The sequence below is a fragment of the Phasianus colchicus genome, chromosome 3 (assembly GCF_987193195.1).
Source record: "Phasianus colchicus chromosome 3, bPhaCol1.hap1.1, whole genome shotgun sequence".
Taxonomy (NCBI): Eukaryota; Metazoa; Chordata; class Aves; order Galliformes; family Phasianidae; genus Phasianus; species Phasianus colchicus.
In genome coordinates this window covers 73,134,704-73,140,623 of record NC_143438.1, presented here as the reverse complement: position 1 = coordinate 73,140,623, position 5,920 = coordinate 73,134,704, and the positions used below count along the sequence as shown (strand labels likewise).

The window sequence follows — 5,920 nt, the reverse complement described above, 5'->3', positions numbered from 1 at the left end:
TCCCAGTTGGATCTTACCATGGTAATAAATGAGTTGCCATCTGCATTTCTAATTAAAAATCCAATTGGTATAATGTAATGAGTTTTCTGGATGCAATTAGCAACTGCTGGGGGTCTCTTTATGGAACCAGCACTACAATTATGAGGCAAATAGATTCTATCATATGCAGTGAAGAGGTTTTTCAAAGTTTTTTTGTCCTTAGCTGGATGGATTCACAACAGGGAGTTCAATGCTTTTAGAAACTGCAGTCTACTGAAATACACAATTCAATTTATTGCTTGAGATTTCTACATAGTTTAGGGCAGAATTAAATGCTTAATAGGATCCATAGAGCTTTTAAGATCACACCTATCTTTTAGAGTTTACATTTACTGCAGAACTGTATGTTTATATTTGAATCACAAGTGCTGCATTAAGAACAAATAGTGGAGACATTTACTTTTCCTAAATTGTAGATCTGATAAAAATGGTGAGAATTTTTGGAGAATTTTTCAGAAAGCCTTTAAAATGCACTTTAAATGGTCAGTTAAACATTCAAAGTCACAATTTAGTCTTCAAAATGTTCATAGATCAGCTTTTCAGGTTCAAAAGTCCTACTTCATAGCACTGACTTGGAGTTCTATGATTCTTTATAAATTTGACTTTATAACGAGAAAAGAGGAAGTGACAGAAGATATGTATAAAACCTCTTTCTCTTCCACCTTTATCTGCATGATATACACACTGACTTACTTGGAAGTGCTCTGCCAGAGTGCTACCACATTTTCAGACTGAAATAATAATGTTTATTAAAAAAAAAAAAAGAAACTCAAAAGGCAATACTACTTTTAGCCGAGCTAAACCATTAAAAACACCGTCCTATTCACCAACTGCAGTACAGCTAAAGAAATCAAAGGTCATCAGCGTCACCCATAAAGTCCCACATTGTCTGGAGTTCAGGTTTCATAGAGGCAGCCCTAAGAAGCATTAGTTCTTGCAGCCAGTTCGGTAATCTCTGTCTAATCATGTGGAAGCACTGTTTACCCTCTTTACAGGGCCACTACATCATCAGGGTCTTGGGGGAACACGATACCTTAGAGAGCCTCTGTGAAATGGGCTTCCACGATGACAATGGGCATCTGAGACCAGTTCTTCCTAACTTCTGCTCAAGTCTTAGAAGAAATAGATACTAAAGTTTTAAAGTGTTTTAAAAAGTGTATAAATTACCATTACTTCCTCATAAAAAAAAATCAAAATTACTCCTGCTCTAATGGTATAGTGTAAGTATATGTGCAGCAGATATAGCTGCTTTAAACCAGTTTCAGATCACCCAAGAAAGGTAATGATCACAATCCAGTAATAAAGAAGGAACTGTTTACCCCTTTCCAAGCATCAGGGCTCACCAAACAGTCCAAAGGAAGCAGCCTCCAAGTAGAAATGCTTTCCTTGTGGCTGCCAGCCCTTAAACAATGTTATGGAGGAGTGGACACAGGCTCCTCCCTTCTGCTCAGACAGGTGAATTGCTTCCACTTGTGCTCCCAGGGCTGACTATGCCCCTTCACAGAAGCTCAATCACTGGTTCAGGCCGTGACCTAACAGTTCCCATACATATGGTTAAAGAAGAAACACTCTGTATGAAAACACTTTACACAGGACATTTGATAAAATATCTCCTGGCTCGCTAAACTTGAAAACAGAGAAACTCCAGTTAAAAAAGAAACAAACAAACAAACAAAATCCCACATTAAAATCATTCTATTTGATTTGTACTCAGCTTTTTACTTAGATTGAGTTAAAAGGCTCTACTGATCGACTTAAGGAAATACATCATAAAATCAGACCACGTTATTGCCTCTAACACAGATCTCAGCAATAGTAATGGGACCAGACTGGAAACTGGGGGACTTTGAACATCCACACATTGTGCCTGCACATCATAACTGGTGTTTAGATTGTCCTGCTATTGTTTGCTCTATAAGGAGCATGTTGACCAAAGAAGTTGTGGATGCCCCATCCCTGGAGGTGCTCAAGGGCAGGATGGTTGGAGCCAAAGTAAGCACATAGTGGTTGCATAAGACAAGATAGAGCCTTCGTTTTGAGAACTGTGTGACCTGTCTAGTCTGCATAACCATGCAGGATGCCCATGCCTGGAGGAACATCCAGTCTGGGCCATGGACTATGTAATGTCTGTTAACAGGAGTGTCCTCATTTCAGCAGCTCAGATCTTGAAAATGAGAAGTGTAATGGAGGCAGGCCATGTGAATCTTCTCTGTTTTTATTTATTTATTTATTTATTTATTTTTGCTATTCTGTCCCTAAATATATTTACATTGACTTTGGTAGAACATGTGAAGTTTTCAGCCCATCCTCTGTCTTTTCTTCTAATCAGCAGAACCCTTGCAGTCACTGGCACATCTAAATCTCTCTTTATGCCACAAATTATACTACTGGAATACATACCATCAGCACAACTTGCAAAACTGTTTTGAGCCATGGACAGCCTGCTTCAAGGAGGAGTTTTGAAAGTGGACGCAAGTTTCGTGTGGTAGGAATACCCACTGGTGGGTGTGACAAGCCATCACAGCTACTACAGGTAAAAGCAGTCATCAGCTGGGATCAGAGGACCCTCTTCTATGCTTTGCATGAAGTAAGATTTAGGGTCATATGTACTTTTGACCCTCTGGCACTGGTTGTACAGCATTATGTAATAGCTCTACAAAACCAACTTACACATTGACAGGAAATGGCCAAGGTGGCAAGAGTAGTTGCAGCAAACAATGTGCCCGGAGAGACTCCTGAACTGGTTTCCTTTGAGTTTCAGCAGAAAAAAACCTGCAAGACAAAAACAGAGATGATTATCCACTGACTCTTCACAGTCACAATAGGCTGCTTAGCTTTACCAGGTCAGAAGGGGCTTAGTAGAACAGTATAGTTTTTTTTCTTTTCTTTTTTTCTTTTCTTTTTTTCTTTTCTCCTTTTTTTTTTTTTTTTTTTTTTTTTTAGGAAAGAAACCTAGATATACATGTCAAAGACTGTCAAGGAAAAAAAGGAAAAGAAAATACAATTCTTCTGACCTTAAGGTTATATACAACATCATGGGTAACTGAGCAGAGTTCGCCATTAATATTGAAAAGATTGCACTGTCTTACTTTCAGTTACCATTACTGAAATTCAGATAACTTGGCACTTTTCTGCCTAATCTCGTACTCTTGATTCTACTTTGATTCAATTCACCAGGGGGAAGCTCGGGCTCTCGGTCACTAAGACGAAGTCAGATACAATATATCAGTTCCTATTTCTTTTTTTTTTTCTTCTTCTTCTTCTTCTTTTTTTTTCTCCCTATTATTCTTGAGTTAAGAACTCTGATAATGCAGAGCTGTCGTTCAGGGAAAATCTAGAAAATGAATTCCTTTTTATCTCCAGGCTAAGCTGCACCAATGAATAGAATACTATAATAAAACCTATTTGTATGCCTGTCATACAAAGACAAACCTTTTCCAAAGGAAATGGATTTGAGTATTTGCAAGAAATGATAAACAGTCAGACAAAAAGGTACTGAGTTTCACTTTGAGATGCATGGGAGAAGTAGGTTTTAGCTTCCCTTTTCAGGGGGGAGGAATTCATATGAAAGCCAAGTCAGCTGAGAGCCTCAGAAATGAGATTTTATCCATGTCTTTGAGGGAAAAAGTAACTTGGAAATATCTTGAAGGGAGTGGTTCAGAGTTATGAACAAAATGTTAGCCTACATTTTTAGCAAGAAGAAATCAAAAGAGGCTTATCCACTTCTGATAAAATGAATTACCTGGATTTCATTTGTGCAAAATCCTTGTGCAAAGCTGTGTTGAAATCTTGCTCTCTCTGATTTATATAACCGAATTACGTCAAATAGGTGCTTATACAAGGCAGAGAGCTGATAGCAAGCCTAATTCCAAAGCATTTCTACTCCCCTGACTCTCCCACGAAGTCAAAGAATGCATTTGACTCACAAAGGCAATGCCCAGCCAGACCTGGTAGTTCCAGCTCTGATATCTTCCTCTTGGGATGAACCTCTACCTCTGTGCATTCTCCGGCAAGCACAAGATGGAGGTGTGGTGCTAGGCCACGGATGCTGACACATGAAGATATTTTGGAGTGTTTTAATGAGTGAAGTTTGCCAAAGAACAGCCTTGTTCACAGGGAGTCACTGAGCTCCTTGGCAGCAAACAATCAAGAACTCTGTCAGGCTTGATGCTGTGCCCACTGCCCTGTGCAGCCCGTTCCATGCCCACCGCCCTGTGGTGCAGCCCCTGTCCCTGACCCCCACCCGCCCCTCCCCTGACGCAGCTCCATGCCGTTCCCTCGGGCCCTGTCGCTGTCACACAGAGCAGAGCTCAGCGCTGCCCCTCCGCTCCCTGTGAGGAGCTGCAGCCGCCATCAGGCCTCCCCTCAGCTCCTCTGCTCTGAGCCGAGCTGGGTGGGTTCAGCAGCTGTGTATTTGGTCAGGGCTTTTGTGGTAGGAGATCCTTTAAGAATTTCAGCCAATCACTGTAATTCCAGCCATAATTAATATATATTCCAAAACAATTTAATTATTGGCTAAATGTAGTGGAAGTATGCTGTCATGTTTAAGACTGAAAGGGAGTAGTTAAAGCATTTACTGCCTCAAAAAATGTAATTGTGGGTTAATACATAATGATGATAATTATACTAAATGAGGAATGTTTGAATGCTTACCAAGCTTAATTAAACTTTGCAGCACTCCTAAGACAGAAATATTGTTATGGTAATTTTAACAGGTAGATAAATTGCTCATCCTGGCACATGAAGGCTAGGTAATTTACTGAAGGTCACAGAGCCAGCCTACAATATAGCCAAAGAGGAGCCTGTCACCTTGACTGCTAAACTGACTTCAAGCTGCAGTCTTCAAATAATTCTCTCCTGGTGCTTTAGCGTTTTCTAAAACAGAAACTGGCTTTTGTACATAGACCTGATTGCTGATAAATTCCTCTGTCCCCAAAGGATGCATATCTCTGATCTTTCCACAGTAATTTCTTGCCAGTGTGGCAATTTTCTAGAAAATGAAGGATGTGAGGGCAAGGAAGAGGACAACATAAAGAAAGAAATGGAGGCAAAAACTAATACAGGAGAGTGGAATGAAAGGAATTAGAAGCAGAAGAAAATGATGGCATAGAAGAGAAAGACAAAAGAGTCAAAGGGAAGTGAAGGGTCAAAAGAAAAGTAAAAGATAAAGGAGATAAGAAACGGAAAAGGAGTCCATTGGGAATTATCAGACAGTAAACTGTGAGTAAAATAAAAATGCTGTAAGAACTGAGATGCAGAATGTTTAGTGGAAATGTATTAAAAGTCAAAATCTATTATCTTCACTATATTATTCTGTTTACATGCCAGGAAATTCTTTACATCCTCAATCTATTAAGTGGTACTGTATACAGCGATAGAAGAAAACTGCTGCCTCTGAGAAGAGATGAAAAACACAGCAAAGCTCCTGCAGAGTAACCCTAAAATGGTAACAGAAGCAGACTGTGAAGGGAGTCCCTACTGAGATCTTTTGATTAACCTTGCTATGATGTAAGTGGGGAGCCTAGATTAAACCAGACGTTTCTTCCATTTATTTTTCTCTCCTTTTAGGTTAGAATATTGCAAATAACTGGTACAAATACATACACGTAGTTTCTTGCTTTCTTTCTTTTTCTTTCATTCTCTTTCTATCTTTTCCTGAAACTCTCAGCTTTGCTTCCATACTTAGCAAAAAAAAAAAAAAAAAAAAAAAAAAAAAAAAAAAAATTCCCATTGATAGCAAGAATAGTTCAAGATAGTATTAAAAAGGAGTAGATAGCACATTCAAAGATGAAAAAACACATCTTAGCTGGCAGATGTGGCCTTCCTAACTCAATTAGGAAATCAAAGCATTGAACACAGAGGAGGAGCAGGAACAGAACAA

The 5,920-nt window shown here is 39.2% G+C and overlaps 1 long non-coding RNA gene across 1 annotated transcript; it reads left to right on the top strand.

The window, feature by feature from the left end:
- The first annotated feature begins 2,300 nt into the window (after positions 1 to 2,300).
- On the top strand, positions 2,301 to 5,683 carry LOC149918676 (uncharacterized). Its single transcript, XR_016465635.1, has 3 exons — positions 2,301 to 2,572; positions 5,004 to 5,259; positions 5,368 to 5,683. It is a non-coding gene; the product is annotated as an uncharacterized LOC149918676 (long non-coding RNA).
- The last annotated feature ends 237 nt before the right edge of the window (positions 5,684 to 5,920 follow it).